The 18589-nt window shown below is 45.2% G+C and overlaps 1 long non-coding RNA gene across 1 annotated transcript in view; it reads right to left on the bottom strand.

Moving 5' to 3' along the window:
• Positions 1-1410: 1410 nt before the first annotated feature.
• Positions 1411-18589, bottom strand: part of LOC142586820 (uncharacterized) — a 30773-nt gene continuing 13594 nt past the window's right edge. Inside the window, exons 2-3 of the long non-coding RNA XR_012829253.1 lie at positions 13652-13763; positions 1411-1582 (exon numbers count right to left, since the gene is read on the bottom strand). This is a non-coding gene — a long non-coding RNA (uncharacterized LOC142586820). The remainder of the gene's footprint in view (positions 1583-13651; positions 13764-18589) is intronic.

Here is an 18589-nt window from a genome sequence, read left to right as displayed (position 1 = left end):
AGCATGAATCTGTTATACTTCGTGCTGCGTCTTGTTTCCTCCGCACTTCATGGGCACTTTCGTGAGTGCGTCGACAGTTCGCCGCCCGAAATATGCGACTGTTTAACTCCCGCCTCACCTTGAACACTCCTTTCGCTGACACCGAGCATCTCGGCGACAAACTTGGTGATGTTATCCATGCTGCGTTCAGGCTCCTTGCTCCGTCAATACTTGTAGCAGGGGAGGATCATGTTGCGCGAATCGCTATTAAAGATGTGGCCACTCTTCTTATTGTCGAGGCTTCCTGGCGGTGTGGACACAGAGGCGTCACAAAGCTCGTTAGACAACAAAGGATCACATTCCGATGTCACCCTGCTGGGCTTCATGGCGGAAGACTGAATGCCTTGCGTGAACAGGCGAAATTGCATGCTTGCAAAAAAACGTGAAAAGGAAAACAAAAGTCTATCAGATTCTTAAAATTAAGCTTGTGAAAACACAAAACCAAGAAAATGTAACTTTTGTGCCATTTAAAACCAAGAGCTTTTAATTAAAACGATGAATGAAGCATTTTTCTACCTCTCCTGCCTCGACCGTATCTCGCCCCAGTTTTGTAATGGTTCCGGTAAACGCATTGTTTTTGTTAAGTACTTGTTCAATAGCAACTACTTCATTTTAAGCTCGGAAAGAAATGAGTAGTAAATGTGCCGTGTACATGTAAACCAGAGCAAAAGTCATGCAGAGTTGGTCTTTCTACTTTTGTCAATGAAGCTAAACAGCCGACGACGGGCAGCGTTGTAGAAGGCACGGGGTTATTTTTCTCTCGCGATCCGGCATGTTCTGCAGCAGATGAGAGCTCTTCTAAATCAGTCATCAAAATACAAAAGTGTTTATTTATGCCGAGAATTACGAGTTTTAGAAGCACGAATTTTCGAGCGGGACTGTCTCAGTCGTGAAGGCCTGTCGCGCTTCGCCTGTCGCGCTTCGGTCATCTGGGCAGGGCCTCCCCTTTCTTCTAAATTTGTAACCGCCTATAGAAAATGAGAATGTTTCATGTCATGCTCCTTAAATAAGTTATTGCAGTTCAGGTAAAAATGCACTAAAAACAAAATAATATGTAATGCACGAAGCACAGAATCGGCGCAGCTCTTTCATACTGCGTTATATGGCAGCAAAAAGACCTAGGAGCTAGATATTTTTTAACGCATGAACAAAAGAAGCCTGGAAGAAATACATGCAACTTTACTGGAAATGCTCGTCCACTCTAGCACAATCTAAAAAAATGTCGTCCGCACATCCACACATACAGCGCACCATGGTTTCATAGGTGATCTGCGCCATATGAATTACGTTGGGTAAATAACGTACCTTAAAAATGTATAAAGCCTGGTGGACAGCATTCCACAAGGCTGAATTCTATTCTGATTAGACGTGTGATGCTAACTTCACACCAACATTTTTATTCTGGCTGCTTGCCCACCGTTGCTTGTAATCAATATTATTGCTCGCTGTCTCTCTTCAACAAATGGGATCGGGGCAACATGCAGGATATCCATCCTTCGGAACTGCCGGCATATGACATCGAGAGTCTGACTTTGCATCGCACCTGCAATTGGAAGCACAATTTAATGTTAGCAAATCGAGGCATTTCTCTTCCCGGAAAACACCGAGTACGCTAGTGACATCCGGGAGTAATCCACATTTTCTCTGATAAATGTGTTTACGTAAGCACCTCAGAACGTGTGTGCGCTATATTCAGTGCGCTTTCACAAGACATTCCAATGTGTTGAGCCAAGATGTTCCTAACAGTTTTTTTTTTTTGCAGATTGTCTAAATGAATATCCGCGCAAAGCTGAAGCAGTACACGTTAGTATTACAAAAGTTCTCGAAGGAAACTGGACTGCAGAATGGGAGCTAACCCGCAAGGTGCGTTTATCACACGCGTCGCCTTCCCTATTTTTAATCTAATTCCACTCCTCCCATTCCACACCCCCGTGCAGGATAGCATACGAGACCCTTTTTTTTTTTGTGGTTAAGCTCCCTGCCTTTAGTTTGTTTCAGTCTCTCTAGGAAAGTTTTGGTATTGGTGTTTGTCACATCAGGGACCTCGCTATACAACAAAATTTTCCTTTTTTTCCCGTTGTGCACATTTATTTTGTGTTCTCTTCTATAGTCCGCTATGGACATCATTCATGTGTGTCATTGAATATGCTTTCTCTTCATAGCGCAGTCGTCTAGCCGTCCCGTAGTCTCTGTCCTTTTTAATTTTGCCTGGTAAGTACATCAATGTAATCTTGGTAGCACACGGTCACTCACGTCCACTGACTGAGATTGACGTTTGCGAGCGAATTGAAAATAGAAAATAAAACTGTGCAAATTCACGCCCTAGTGGAGCCCAGGCTATTCCACGTACCAACAAGCGCTTTGACGGTACCTTGCCGTCTAGCATTGTTTGGCGTAGCACAGAACTATACCAGCGGGACCTACGTGTTCGTGTAAGTTGAGTTATACGTGTGGCTCGGGGAAGTTCGTGTGTGTGACGAGCAGCACGGCGACAACCGCGTTGTAGAAGACCGTATGACGGCTATGGCTATATTTCTACGCCAGCCGTTCAACGCGATATTTCGACATGGCGGTTGTTGGGTTTCGCATAAGTGGAGGACGATCGTAAACGAAAGAAACACAGGTTGTGACATGGTTATCGACCATGTGTTATATAATCGTGCGTATACATTGCTATTTCATGTAGTATATGGGAAAACAACGGAACAGTTACCACTTCGGCCAAGAAACGCTAAAACTTCCTTAACTTTTGTGATCATTAAGCGTGTACAACATTGCCAAAGTCTAAGTAGCACCAACTGCTACAAAGGAAACGCTGGGCAAGATTGGCTGGTCCCGTACAGAGTGCAGCCTAACACGGTGCCTCAAAGCGCGAACAGTCACAAGGAAAGACAGCAACGGGGCATGGAGTGCAAGAGCCGAGTGTTGCTCGCCGCTGGCTGGTTTTGAACCGAGATATGTGATGATGATGGTGATTGAGTTTTAATGGCGCATAGGCCATTTCTACCTAAAAATCGCCGAGGACATGGTGAACTGGGTTGACAATGGCACGAGATGCCAAGACGTAATATGGCTGTAAAAGGGCCTAAAATCAGTCGCTGCATAAATGGTTAAACAATATATGCGCTGAAACCATAACAGTGACAATTGATGTGGGCTATCATGGTAAAACACATGTTCGGGAATGATCATGAGATAACAGTGTAAGAATATTCAAGCAGCACTAACGCCTCGCCCGGCCTATAGGTCGCAAGAGCCGCGAAGCGAGTGCTTAAACACTACTAACGCAGTGGCAGCCTCTGATAAGAGACTGCGTTACTGGTCACGTTGGCGCTTAACCTGCGGTGCAGCAACATCGTTTACAAACGCTAATACTAATTTACTGTCAAAAAGCGGGTCATTGTATAAGGATATTGCTGGATGAAGCGCGACTTGTTCACGGCGTACTAACTGAAAGTGAGTTTTTCTTTGAGTCTCTAATGCACAACATTCGAGCAACGCCTGAAGCACAGTGACGGTCGCGCCACATTTACCACAGGTGGGTGGCTGATCACGAATCAAGAGATACGAGTGTGTACCACATGTAAGGCCGATTTTATGGTGATCAAAGTAACCCCTTCCGTCGAATTTTTGTTATAGGCAGCCAATATCCTCAGTTGGGCTTAAAAACGTGGAGTTTATTAAGTGTTTTGCTGTCTCACGCACTTTTCCTGTAGCTCTTCGGTGAATGCTATGGAGGAAGTCCCAACTTTCGTAGTTATAGACGGGACACTGTTGTCAGCACATTACCTTCGATGACTCTGTGCACAGGCACCCAGCATATTATCACTTGTTTAGATGCATAAACACATCAGGTAGGTGTACAAAGTTTGTTAATTGCAACGCTTAAGGTGATAGCCTTAAGTGGCTCACACCCACAATGGCCCTGAAAAAAACGCGTTGTCCGGTCCAACGGTACGAAAACTATCATCATCACCAAAACCTAATACCCCCTAAGCACGTAAAAATGCAATGGCTCATCCCCATCGTAATGTATCCGTCTCGTTATAAATATCCGCGATAGTCACAAAAAAAAAAACAGGTCGTCCGGTCAAACGGTACAAAACTAATATCTTCATCAATGGCTCATACTCCCTAAGCAAACGAAAAAATGCAATGGCTCATCCCTCTCGTAATGCAGAGAATACAAACACTCGGCAAAGTGAAGCGCAGAATGCATACATTCATTGGAATCACGCTTACAACGTACAGAAGCGTCTAGTTGTGCGAAACACAAGTTACCTTCTCCATAGCTCATACCCCCGCAACCAAGCGAAAATGCAATGACTCATACCCCCGTAAGGCTGAGGCTACAAGCGCTCAGCAAAGAGAAGCGAAAAGCGCGCACATTCATTGAAATGACCCATGCAATACACAGAAAAGAATACGTATCAATCTCCTGCTGAGAGGATGCATCGTAAAGTCGAATAGAAACGTCTTTGGCGCGAGTATGACGCCGCTATACGAGCGCACGAAGCCGGCGCTAAGCATCGAAAACGGGCCGAAGTAGGCGGACGACAAAAGCAAGTCTTTATCGCAATAAAAAAAAAGCAGCTACGCGACAATGCGAGGCGGCGCATTACAAACTAAGATTTCACCTTCACGTTTTGCAAAAGTGTAGCATGCTGCCAAATGCTTATTTTTGTGCGGCAGCATTAAAACATTAACAGCGCTTACAGTGTCGGTAAATATTACAGCCTTTTGCATTTTCAGTCTATCATTGCGTTTCGCCTCCGGTAGTACTGCATACGCCTCGGCCGTAAAGATGCTTGTTTGATGCTAGAGTAAGTCGGATTTCGAGAAGGATAGACAGACTACCGCATAAGACATGCCAGCATGTGACTTTGATGTGTCCGTGTATATTCGAATAACTTGGACTTTAACTTTAATTAGTGGATTTGAGTCTGCGCATATGGCGCATGTTCTGTGGCTTCGACAAATGCTGTGTCACATTCTACCAGCTGCTACTGCCACGGCTGTAGGAGCTTCGCTGGAGTCATTAGGCGATTTTCCAGTAGTGGTGCACCCATTCCTTCACTAAGCTTTCTCACATGTACTTAGAAGCGCTGCTTCGCTCTAGGTCGGTTACGAAAAGTGTGGCACATGTGGTATTGTTTATAGACGAATAGGAAAGAGGTTTACTGTTGCAGTTCCGCTACACCATCGTTTGCAGTTCCGCTACACCATAAATAACAACACTTTATTTCAGGTTACAAAATACAAATACTTAGGAGTAATAATTACATCAGATCTGAAATGGAATGACCATATATTGTACCATGTAAATAAGGCGAGGAAACAACTTGAACATTTAGGAAGAACACATAGTAAATATTCAACAAAAATTAGACTACTCGCGTGCAAAACTTTCTTCAGAACAATTCTAGAATACGCAGCAGTTGTTTGGGATCCACACACAAAGTGGAATATTACCAAACTTGAGAATGTCCAACGCAAATGCGTCAGGTTCATATATAATTGTTATAGTTGGAAGAAATGCCCATCAGTCCTTTTGCAAACAGCCAATTTAGAGACCGTACAGGTAAGGCGGCACCAGGAAAGAGTAAAAATCTTCTACTTAATTTGCCATAACCAACTAGGAATAAGCAAAAATGCATATTTTCATTCAATTACCCAGCGACAAGCCCGCTCTTTCCATTCAAAATAGGTAATGGAGTTCTTGTGCAGAACAAATGAGTTCAAAGCCTCATTTTCCCGAGCACAATTCCCGCATGGAATAACCCACCTGCCACTGTGGTTGAGTGTTCGACGGTGTCTTCTTTCTCGAGTGCATTCTGCAACAACTAACGATGCAACAACTAACGATGTAGGTTCTTCTAATGCCGTACTTGCTCGACCAAATGTACATCGCATTCCTATATACTGTATTGCTATGCGCCCCCATTCCTGCCTAAAGCCCGAGATCCAGGCTGGCAGTATGTAATAAAGAAATCTACTTGTATTCGTACATCCAAGTAGGTTCACTGTGACTAGAACATCGCCAAATGAGACTAGACTTAGGGGCTTTTGGTGTTGCTGTTTATCGCGGACCTTGTAGCCGGTACCCAGAGTTTCGGTGAGATATTTCGCAACGGGTAAAAGCAGAGAGTGTTGAAATAGTTATTTCAGGGTTCGACTTGTATGAAATGGTAGGAGGGGAACGTTTCCTTGCGTTATATGTAAAATTGAGTTTTCTTCAGTGGGTCCTCTTTTTCAATGAGGACGATCAGGAAGTTTAGGGAGTGTTGTTTATGCTATAGACGTTGGTTGATTTCAGCAGCGAGGCAGCTGCCCACCATGGAGCCCAACTAGGGGGCGCTACAAGGTGTGATTACCTTATGTCGCCAGATATGCACTGCACCTATACCCTAATATATATGCACAAGGTTGAATATGATATGCACTGCCCCCATACCCTAATATATATGCACAAGGTTGGATATGATAGACAAGGTTAACCCTTTCCACGTGAAAATTGGCAAGGGAAGAAAATAGTATAAAAGACAGTAGAGATATAAAACTAAGAGATAAAGAAGAAAGTAGGAGATGGGGGGATGAAAAGGCGACTGCTGATTTCCACTTGGTGATGCAGTCCGGGGGTGTCGACTACGTGAAAAGGAGGCCAAAAAGGTTTGTTACCTCTTCCTAGAAACCATAAAGGTTCAAGCATCCGGCTTCGGCTCAAGCCACCGGCTCGCTTTTCCCCGGACACGGCTAAGCCACGCACGGCCACACACGGGAGGTTCCAGTCCCCCTGTACTCGGCTTCGTGGTGTCGCAACACAACAAACAGCTGACGCAGACTCCCTTGCGAGGGAGATAGTCATGCATTTTCGACTTCGTTCCAAAACAAGCCAGCTCTTTGCAACACTCAGTGGCCACCTCCTGGCAACCTTGACGTAATTTTTGCTTGTGGCAACTCACGCTTAGAGCGCGATAGAGAAGTCTGCGTGCGATTGTGACCTAATGGTTTCAGCACTCGTTTGCTGTTTTCGACGGCAGAAGTTCGATTCACACATCGGTTACAAATTAATAATGCGAAAAACACTCTTTGTCTTTTTCACCTATTGTGTTGCTATATATCTAATCTCCCTACATCAACCCGGTGATTCAAGTTGTCTACCTGTCAGCTTGCTATGTATGCGCTCGTGGTCATTACGTCGTCCTGGTCGTTCCATTGTCCTCGTGCCAGCTTCGTGATCTAACCCTCGTCATGCCGTCTTCGTTGTCTGGCGTTCTACTCCAACTCAGTACCCCAAGTGGTCTAATTGCTTCGACCACTAGCTATGGGCTTGTGGTCGTGATGCCATCGTTGTCGCTGCGTCGCCCTCATTCTACCTTTGTCATCTGACACTCGTCAGGCCGCCGTCGTCAGGCCATCGTCGTCAAACAGTCAGCAAGCATTTGTTGTCACTCCCATAGTTATGTCATCGTGGTCATTCAATCATCCTGATTTCAGCTTCGCGATCTGTCTCTCGTGATATTGTCATTGTCACGCTTTATACTTCAATAAATTGGTCAAATTTGTGTAATAGGCTGGGCCAGTAGGTATGAGCTTGGGGTAGTAATGCCGTCCTGGTAATTGCATCGTCGTCATTCCAGCTTTGCCATCAATCTTAAAGCCGTCGCGACAGAATCATTGTCATTTCGTCGTCGTCCCACTGTCGTGTCATCATTGTCGTTACTTTAGTAACGTCATCTCAATGTTCTGATGCCATCTTCGTCATATGCCTTCGTCGTTCCATCGGCGTCAATCTTTCGTTGTCTTTTACTGCGATCATCCTGTTATTCAATAGTGATTCTGCCACCCTTGCCATGCCGTCATCTTCATGCAGTTGATTTCATGCCGCCATTGCCAGACCGTGATAATGTTGCCGTGGTCGTGCCATAATTGTCTCTCCAGCTTCGGCATCGGACTGGTCACGTCATCATTGTCACGCTATTGTCGCCATACAGGGTTCGTAATATAGTCATTGTCGCGAGGTTGTCATCATTCACTCGTCGTCATCTCATTGTGCTCCTGTAGTTGTCGTGCCATCGTCTTCACTGAGTCGTGCTCATGCAGTCGTCGTCATGTATTAGTTGTCATACCCTCATCGCGATCTCGTCGCGATGGTTGCATCGTCATTATTGTAACTTCGACTACCGACTCTCATCATGTAGTCGTCATTGAGTTCTCTTCATGCGATCACCGCCATGTTGTTGTTTCGTTGTCGTCATCACTTCAGTATCGCGTCCCATTCTCGTACACTGCGTTCGCCCATCCGTCGACATCATTCCATGTTCGTCAATATATGGTCGTCATGATGCCGCCATTCAATCGTAATTATGCAGCCCTTGTTATATTGTCGTCATTGCATCATTGTCGCATACACGTTATCATCCATCCCTTGTCATTTCTTCATCATCATGCCGTCTTGTCCGTGCCATTGCCGCCATTCATGCTTCTTCATTCGGTTGTCACGATACCGTCATTTTCACGCTATGGTGGTCTTACTGTCGTCATCTCATTTTCCTCATATCGTTGTCATTAGGTTGTCGCCTTTATACCATCGTCATCGATCGACATTCGACATTATTACTGTTGTCATGCGGTTGATTTACCGCCTTTTTCATTCGATCAATGTGATTCCTTCGTGATTCCATCGTCACTGCATCGGCATAATACAGTCGTTGTCACGCACCATGAAAATAGGCAACTTTCACAAGAGAGCGCTATAGCGAAATGGGACCATATCGGAGTATATTTTATATAGCCGAGGCAAAAAATGTTTTAGAATTCAGGTATACGTGTTAAATAAACGTAACTTTCGCATTACTATAGCCAGTCATCTTTTGGTACATTCTGCGACAATTTTCTTTTCGTAAAGCAAATTGACACAAGAACATACATCCAGCATAGTTCCAAGAAAGAGGTAATCTAAAATCAAGAAATGGGTTGACAGATGGAACAGCACACTGTGGTATAAAGGTTATAAACAGGGATAAGATGCCTCCCAAAGGCTTGCCCACGTTTGGTTAGGAGGACCTATCTTCGTCAAAGGCACCCTCGTCATCCTTGGCAGACAGACAATGAACTTTTATTCAGGTCCTGAGGGACTAGCCGGTGGAGACCCGTTGGGGCCCCCGGCTCGCCGCTGGTTGCTCCCATGTCGGAATGGGGAGGCCAAGCCTCTCCGCTCTTTCACGGGCCCTCTGGACGGCCATGGACTGGAGCTTGAGTTGCGTACTAGATATGGCCTCGTCCCAGTCCCGTTCGCTGGTGAGGGACGTATCCCGTAACGCAGGACACTGCCAGAGCATATGAGGTAGAGTGCTAACCTCCCCACAATCCGGGCACTGTCGGTCAATTTCTGGAGAAATCCTGCTTAAGAAACTTCGGGAGGGATATGACCTCGTCTGAAGCATCCTAAGCGTGATCGATTGTGATCTGCATAGATTTGGATGCGGAGGCGGGAAGCGCCTGCGTTCCTCTTTATAATGAGAGACGATCTCGTGAAACGTTAATAACGGGTCGCTGTGGCCGAGCTCCTCCGGATCCAATGTAGCCCCATCGCCGTCGCGGCGCGCTAATTCTCGCGCACGGCGGTGAGCAATTTCATTGGGGTTCGGGTGGCCCGGCAGCACGTTGTCGCCCATGTGAGCTGGGAACCATGTTAGTTTTAAAGAGTAAGTACAGTGAAGTCATGTGCGGTTGTCGGTGGCGCGTGGTTCTCAAGGGAGAGACTTCAAAGAAAATGAGCGCTGTCGCCTGACGTCTGTGAGCGTGGCTCCTAAGACGAGGGGACAAGAGCGGGAGATTGGGAAGGCAGGGAGAAAAAAACAAGAAAGAAAATAAGATAAAAACGGACACCGGAGGAAAAGAAGAACAAGAAAAAGGAGTGTATGGGAGGATGTTGACGAGAGGTTAGGGCGCATTGAGGGGTGTCGTTGGGTGAATGCTTTTGTGGCTTCTTCTTACTACTAAATTCTTAAACGCACTCCCAAACGTTACCAATATCATCTGTAAATACTACCCAATTCTCATCAGCAACCAGAAACTTAAGATTTTTCCCGACACGCCCAGAGTAGCCTACAGACGCAACATTAACTTTAAAGATATTTTCGTGCATGCCAATCTAAGGACAAAGACGAAATCGGGAACAGATGCCTGTGGCCACCCCAGGTGCTCTATATGCAAGGATATTCAATCTACTACTACAGTAAAAAGAACAGTGTCGAATTACGCACACAATGTAACTTCGAGTTTCACCTGCACATCAAGCAACGTAGTTGACTGTCTATAATGTGTCGCTTGTAGCAAAGAATACATAGGTGAGACTGGACAACAAATTCATACAAGACTCAACGGTCAAAGCGCGGATACAATACACAATTTACCTAAAACAGTAGCCAGCCACTTCAGTGAATATTGTCATGTGTTCGACAAAGCAAGGCTCTATATACTACAAAAAATTACCGTTCATCTCGCGAAAGGAAATATACGGCAGCATACCTCATACACAAGTTTAGTTGCTTACACCCGACTGGAAATAATTTGGCACGTGCCAACTTAGAATCTGTAAAAGCAGTAACTTAAATCTGAAATTCTCATATCATCAACCAAGGCACAAAACACATTATGCCACCAGCTAACTTTAATTCCCCCAACCTCTCCTATTCCTCCATTTCGATTTTTTTCTTGCGTACTACTCAATTTAATACACTCTTTCATGTTTTTACGTCTATATCAACTGTACGACCCGCTTTTCCCAAGTACACCTGGCCCCGCCGTCTTCTGCACACGTTATCCTCCTCTTTGTTGTTCCGGTTTCAGCTCCTCCCTCTTTTTTGTGTGTTGTTTATTATATATATTTTTTAAACACCCTCACCAACGCATTCTTAAGTCCGAGACGCCAGAATGCCTTTTACGGCGCCTCAGCCACACAGGGCGTCGCCACCTCTGTACACCACCGTAATGACACCTACGTTGAGCTACTGGGGCTAACGTCCCTTGAAAGACCATGCCGCTGTCCTCCAGTTACCACATGCATTACACCCCAGACCCCTTGTCACAATGTTAATTCTCGCAAAATTACTTGACGCATTGCTACTACGCTACTAAAGTCATTCTTTCAGCTGATGCTATTTTGGGTCCTTTTTTGTTAATTGCGCACCGAACACATGACCAGCTCTTTTAAAGCCACAAAAAGATGCCGCCAACGATAACCCTGAATGCTCCCTAACCTCTCGCTTCCCCAACACCCGCTCATGCTCTTCTTTTTTCTTTTCTTCTTCCCTTTTTTCCTCTTGCTCTCCTTTTTTCTCTTCTTTACTTTCTTTTTGTTTCATCCCGCCTTCCCACTCTTCCGCTCTTGTTCCCTCGTCTTGGGAACCACGCTCACAGACGTCAGGCGACAACGCTCATAATCTCTGACGTATGTTCCTTTATAACCAACCGCCACCGACAACAATCGCACGGGGCGTCACTGCACTAACCCTTTAAAACTAACATGCCGAGGATGACGAGGCCACCTTTGACGAAGATGTGTCCTCCTATCGAAACTTTGGCCAGTCTTTCTGAGGCACGTTATCCCTGTTTATAACATTTGGTTATACCAATTAAAGAGGTAAGCAATGCTACGCATTCAAAAGAGGTGGCACCCGCTATGTAGCACAAAAAGCTAATGATATGAGTACAGCAGCACAGATGACACAGGTGAGGAGCCAGATAATGGTTTGAAGAAAGCCAAGCAGCGTGTAGAGACGCAAGGACATCGAAGATGGCGTCTAGGGCACGGGAACAGCAGCCAATCCAGTTCTTGGCCTAAGGTAACTTACCTAAGTAACTTCTACCCTCTGACATGGGTAGAACACACCGAACAGTTCTGCATTGCGCATACATAACGAATGCAGCGTCACCAGCGCTGATGCAAAATTTCACCACATGAATGCCGAAGGGACGTTCAGCGGTTATTGTTCAACTCCGAATTCGACGCTACACATAAGTAGACTGTCTCTGTCTGAATCTGAGCTCGCCTAGGTCAGTGTCTGCACACAGCAATCATTAACCCTGTGAAACTATTTTTCAACGTTCTTATGTTGTAGAAGTTCATAATACGTCCGTGTTGCTTGTACGCAAACCACCTCGTCATAATTGAAAGTTAATCTGACACTGCGCTTTTCTTTGACGTGCAAACATAAAACGCATAGTTTCATGACAGTCACCACTAGCCTTATTGTAGATGTATGTCCTGGTCATTCGTGATAATTTACTCTCTTTTTAACGACAACGGCGCGATATTGCTTGCAGTCTTTCCTTGTCCAAAGTGGCTAATGTTCTCTTCGAAAAATTTCACATTGTCGTCAATACGCCAATACAACATTATATTTAGTGATCGCCCCTTTCCGAGGTTATCATGAAAAATAAGGAAAACTGTAATTGCTGAAACAAAGATTTTCGGCAGTGGTGTCTCCCCCTCACCCTTGATCGTAACAGCAGCACTCCGCTAGTCTCTTAGAATGAGGAGCCAATAGTGTTTTTAGCTTTGACACTTTTTATTTCACGCAAAAACGAAGCACAGCACGATTGAAGTAAATAGATCAAAGACTGCTTAAAAATGTCCTAATACGTATTCAGTTTTATCGAGAATTGTTCTGCTATTTGATCGTCACACTGCTAAGGATGAAAGGAAACCCGAGGCCTTACGAGTCGCTGCTGCTAGAACGCGCACACGAGCAGCGCCAATTCTTATCACCGTACAAAAGAGGTTGTTCTGCCAACAACATCTGACTGATAAATCCTTTCGTCCAGCTGAGAAAAAGGTAGCTGCCAAGGGATTACTGAATTTGGTGTAACCGTGCTGTCCCCGCGATAGTAGTTATCGCTGTTTCGCCTGGCTCTTCTAAATGTTATGGTACTAAAGTGGCGGTAAGATATTTTCTTTCAGATCTAGATAGAGCATCATGTGCTGCCACCGTCTAAAGGAATTGGCAAACGGGAGCTGTCCTGCTTTGGGAATGGCGGTGTATGGATGTGCAAGGCTTTGTCTGAAGCGAGGCGTTGCCTACCACCGGTCATGGTTACTGATATAAAACGTTCTCAAAATATTCGTAGCAGGCGTTTCTCCATCCGTACTATCTATGTCTCAATAAATGCAAAAAAATATCCACAGCCCGTGGGCAAGTGAGAAAAACAAAGGGACTACAAGCTTTGGCACTGCGAGCGTGGATAGTCTCGTATATCCTCGACCTGTCGCTGCTCGCTGGTGCTTTCTTTGCTTGAAATTACTTGATGTCCGAAAATGAGACGTCATTATTTAATAAATTTTTTTGTGTGTAATAAACAAGCATCAGCCCTTTGGGTGTTGTGTTCCTGGTGGTGCACCTATTGTAACTAATGAAATGGTGCTAGCCAGACACGTCTTGAAAGTAGCCTGGCTCTCCGAGAACCATGCCAATTTGACGTCACCTCCTCCCTACATTTGTATGCATGCAATAAGGGTGCAGCCAGCGGCAGTTTTCTCTCTACGTAACCTCCTAAGAAACGTTGTTTGCGTAATTACGGAAGATTGCATATTCGAATGTTTACTTACACGACAAGTACCAGATCTTTAGCTGTTGTGTCACACAAGGCCATATAGCAGGTGGGATACCACGTACTGAAATTGCCGTTAGGATAATATGTTCCATTGAAATGGCATTGGCCTGAAAAGGATCAACTGTCCGTTAGGAATTGTCAATGAATGTAAGGAAAAACTGAAGTGAGCAAACGAAGTGAGCAGTTGAATAACCCAGTTGGCACGTCATTTGACAGCTAGATGAGCCCAGTCAAATCCTCCTCGAGAATGCCGAAATGATACGTGAACTCGGTAATTGTGTCACCAAGCCATCAATTACTCTGCCCGATAAAGAGGTCATGTGTCTTGAAAGCTGCACGTGTGTACTGCGATAGTGATGATTTTTTCAGTAATGTTGCGATGTAACTTTTTCTAATGTTTATCTCTTTCTCCCTTTGTTTAATCTCGTTTTATGTAGGTCAATGTTTTGCATAACAAAGTTTATTTGAAAATAAGCGCTCGTTCGTGTGTCCTATTTTCTCCCTGTTGTACCTGTTGCAATCTACACCTTCGAAGATACATTGTGTGGGGCCAGCCATCTTTGGTTTGCCTGTACGTTCATCGGGAAGACATCTTGTTGCTTCAGTCGTCGTCATGGTCACAGTAGTATTAGTAAAAGATACGAATATACATACAGACGATTTAGACAGATTTACTCATTACAACGAGTCTTTGGTTTAGGTTCTGTGTGATGAACAGAACCTGATAGTAGTTAACAGAGAGGGCCAGGCCAAATAGCCTTCGCAGTAGCTTGGTCAAAAAATTCCTATAAACACATAGACGTTTTTATAGAGCACGAAAATGTTCGTGTTTTCTTTTACCGACGATGCCCTTAGTCTTGATGTACCAGTAATGTTTGTAGATGAGTAGAAATTCGGGGGGATTTAGGGGAATCAAGACGGTGCGGTGTGAATGTACATCCGATGCACCACCGGAGCGCGTGCGCCCCCCTACATATGATAAGATGTAGGAATATTCCCTTTATTGAAATATTTATTTATATGGTAACTAAAGCCCCGTTTCCACCAACGCCGTTGGCGCTGTTGTACGTTCCCGCTCGACAGCGTAGGTGCGGCACGCTTCCGGTAACTTACAGGGCCTGCAGAAGCGCAGAGCATCTCCGGCTGCAAAGAAGACGAAAGTGGACGCACCGCCAACGCTACGCTCAGTCGCTGACGCTGCTGGCATGAGAGTTGTGCCCTCGCTTGACATAAGCGCACTGCTACTGAGCTGCCTTGTGTAAGTGCTGACCTTCGCAAAACGGGCGGAAAACGCCAATGTAATGTTGCCAAATATTTCACTGGGCGCTGACCAGCGCTGGTGGCTTCCCGTGGGTCTCATCTCATGCACTATAGACATGCGACACCTGCAGCGCCACTGGTGGTGCTCCCCATTATGTAAGCCTTGTAAGTCACCTGGTAAATGCAAGGGCGCTGATTGTTCTGACGATCACGAGATGCCTTAGGTACTGCGTTGCGTGATAACTTTGCGCCCGCATATAATTAGATCGTACTTCGAAGAGTTGAAATGCAATAGTAAGCCTTGTTATTGCTGTCACTGCTTCGTCATTTAAGGGAAAACGACAGTTTTTACGCAATTAGCTTTCTTTGAGAACTTTATACAATTAGGGGCACTATCTGGCCACGACTGTCTCTAACATTTTCCTGTCAATCTAAGTCACCGTGCAGTCCGTAGCTAAAGTGTACAGTATAGGTCTGATCTGATCACGGAACAGGATTCGAAACTAACTATTGGACCAACATTAGTTACGTGTGTCCCACAGGGTATGCGCTATAAAGGGATGATGATGATGATATGTGGTTTTTAATGGCGCAAGTGCCAGTTATGGCCAAAGAGCGCCATGTCCGTGTTAATGAGTTTGCAATGAAATCATGAGTTCGATGAAGTTGGTGAGACGTGGCTGTAGAGGGGCCTTAAATATGTTCGCGCTAAAGTGCACAAAATCTGTACAATAAGATTATGGCGATGTCTTATGACGTGTACTATGAACATTTAAGGTGCATTTAAAAAATTACGATGTGTAAAAATATATATGGTTATAAGATATGCTAGAGCACTGCTGCCTCCTTAGAGCCCTTGAAGAACAAGGGCCTGGAGGCATGTGCTATGCAAAACTGTTATCGCAGTGGCATCCTCTGGAGCGAGGATGCTCTACGAATTTAATGGGGATATAACGTGTAGTACGACATCATTTAAATAGTTGAGGATTGCCTTGGTGTCAAAAAGCGGTTCCTTGCCGAGAAACACAGCCGGGTGTAGAGGGATGTTATAATGGTAAGCAAGCGGAAAATGTTTCTTTCTCTCCGTTTCGGCTTCCCGACACTCCAGGAGCACGTGGAGGACGGTAAGCCTCTCACCGCATTTGCCACAGGTTGGAGGTTCACTTTCAGTAAGCAGGTAACTATGTGTGCCAAATGTGTGTCCTATTCTGAGGCGACAGAATAGGACATCTGTTCGCCGTGATTTTGTTACGCAGGGCCACGAAAGAACCTAGCTGTGGCTTTATAACGTGCAGTTTGTTATTTGATTGCGCGTCCCACGTGCACTGCCAGTTATTTCGCAGTTTATTTCGTAAAAGAGGCCTCAGATCTGTGACAGGCACATCAGCGGTAGGGTTAACAGCTTGCGATGTGATTGACGTGGCCATCTCGTCCGCGAGAACGTTACCTTCGATTCCCCTATGGCCAGGGACCCAGCATATTATGATGTTCTGGTTAGATAAGTACGCTTTACACAATACCGAATACAGTTCGTTGAATACTGGATTTTTATGTTTGTAGAGTGACATTAAGGCCTTCACGACGCTTAGAGAGTCTGTATAGATCGCTGCTTTTGGAAGTTTTGAATATCTTATATGCTTAACAGCAGAGAGTAATGCGTAGGCCTCGGCCGTAAATATGCTTGTTTCCGGATGCAGTACATCGGATTCCGAGAACGATGGGCCTACGGCTGCATAGGATACCCCGGCATTTGACTTCGAAGCGTCTGTGTAGAACTCTGCACAGGAGTGCTTGTGCTGGAGTTCTAGGAAATGCATTCTGATTTCGATCTGGGGTGCATGCTTTCTTATTTCTAAAAAGGATATGTCACACTCTACGATCTGCCACTCCCAAGGTGGTAACAACTTGGTTGGATGCATTATGCGAAGCTCGGAGATTGGGACATGCATTTCATGACCAAGCTTCCTCACACGAAGCGAGAACGGCTGTCTTATGGAGGGACGATTGCTGAAAAGTGTAGCGCACCTCATATCGGTAACGGTATCAAAACATGGATGTTCAGGATTAGAGCGCACTTTAAGCAGATATCTAAAACTGATGTATGACCTCTGTAGGTAGAGAGACCATTCATTCGATTCGGCATATAGGCTTGCAATCGGGCTTGTTCTCGCCTGTGGCTAAACGGATACCTAGATGGTGAACAGGGTCTAGCATCTTTAGCGCGCTCGGGGCGGCAGAGTTATATATCACGGCACCATAATCTAATCGTGACCGGATTAGGCTCTTATAGAGATTCATTAGGCACTTCCTGTCACTACCCCACGTAGTCTGGGATAGAAGTTTCATTAGGTTCATTGTTTTCAGACACTTTTCTTTCAGATGTTTAATGTGTGGGACGAAAGTGAGTCTATTGTCAAGTATAACACCTAGAAATTTGTGCTCTTTGTTAACAGGTATCTGTTGTCCACACAGTTCTAAGGTAGGGTCCGGAACCAGGCCTCTCTTTCTTGTAAACAACACACAAGAACTCTTGTGAGGATTGATTTTAAATCCATTTTTCTCTGCCCACCCTGACACCTTGTTCAAACCATGCTGTACCTGTCTCTCACAGACTGCGAGGTTACAGGACTTGAAAGCTATTTGAATGTCGTCCACATAGACAGAATACAGAATGGCCGCTGGTAAGGAAGCACGAAGTGTTGTCATCTTAACAATAAAGAGTGTGCAACTGAGCACCCCACCCTGGGGTACACCAGTTTCTTGTGTAAAAGGACGTGAGAGCACATTGCTAATTTTTACCCGGAAGGTGCGATTGGACAAGTAGCTTTTTATTGCGTTTAGCATATTACCATGAATGCCCATTTCTGACAAATCTCTCAAAATTCCGTAGCGCCAGGTCGTATCGTACGCCTTCTCCATATCGAGGAATATCGATAAGAAGAACTGTTTGTGTACTAACGCGTCACGAATATGTCCTTCAATACGTACAAGATGGTCGGTTGTGCAGCGCCCTTCTCGGAAGCCACACTGATAGGGATCAAGCATTTTGTTTTGTTCAAGGAAATGGATGAGACGCCGATTTATCATTTTTTCAAATACCTTGCACATGCAGCTTGTGAGGGCTATCGGGCGGTAACTTGCCACTGAAGAAGGGTCTTTCCCTTGTTTCAAAACAGGGACCACAATGGCTTCTTTCCATGCCGTTGGGAGGTACCCTGCGTCCCAGATGGTGTTGAAAAGTGTAAATAGTGTTACTTGCGTGTCATTGTGTAAGTTTTTGAGCATTTCGTACATGATTCTATCAGAGCCCGGTGCAGAGCTTTTGCATGCGCTCAAGGCAGCTCTCAACTCGGCAATGCTAAAAGGACAGTTGTATGGTTGATTCTGTTGACATTTTCTCATGAGTGGCTTACATTCTTCTATTTGTTTATAATTCAGAAAGGATTGCGAGTAATGGTTGGCACTTGACACGCTCTCAAAGTGCGCCCCAAGTGAGTCCGCCTGATCTTGTAGGGTATCGCCTTCTGTGTTTACCAAAGGGAGTCCATGTGCATGTCGGCCTCTTATCCTATTGACCCTGTTCCAGGCTTTCGCCTCATCTCTGAACGAGTTAATACTCGATAGAAACTTCTGCCAACTTTCTCGTCTGGCCTGTCGGCGGGTTCGCCTACCT

The sequence above is a fragment of the Dermacentor variabilis genome, chromosome 7 (assembly GCF_050947875.1).
Source record: "Dermacentor variabilis isolate Ectoservices chromosome 7, ASM5094787v1, whole genome shotgun sequence".
Lineage (NCBI taxonomy): Eukaryota > Metazoa > Arthropoda > Arachnida > Ixodida > Ixodidae > Dermacentor > Dermacentor variabilis.
This window is presented reverse-complemented; position numbering and strand designations above follow the sequence as displayed.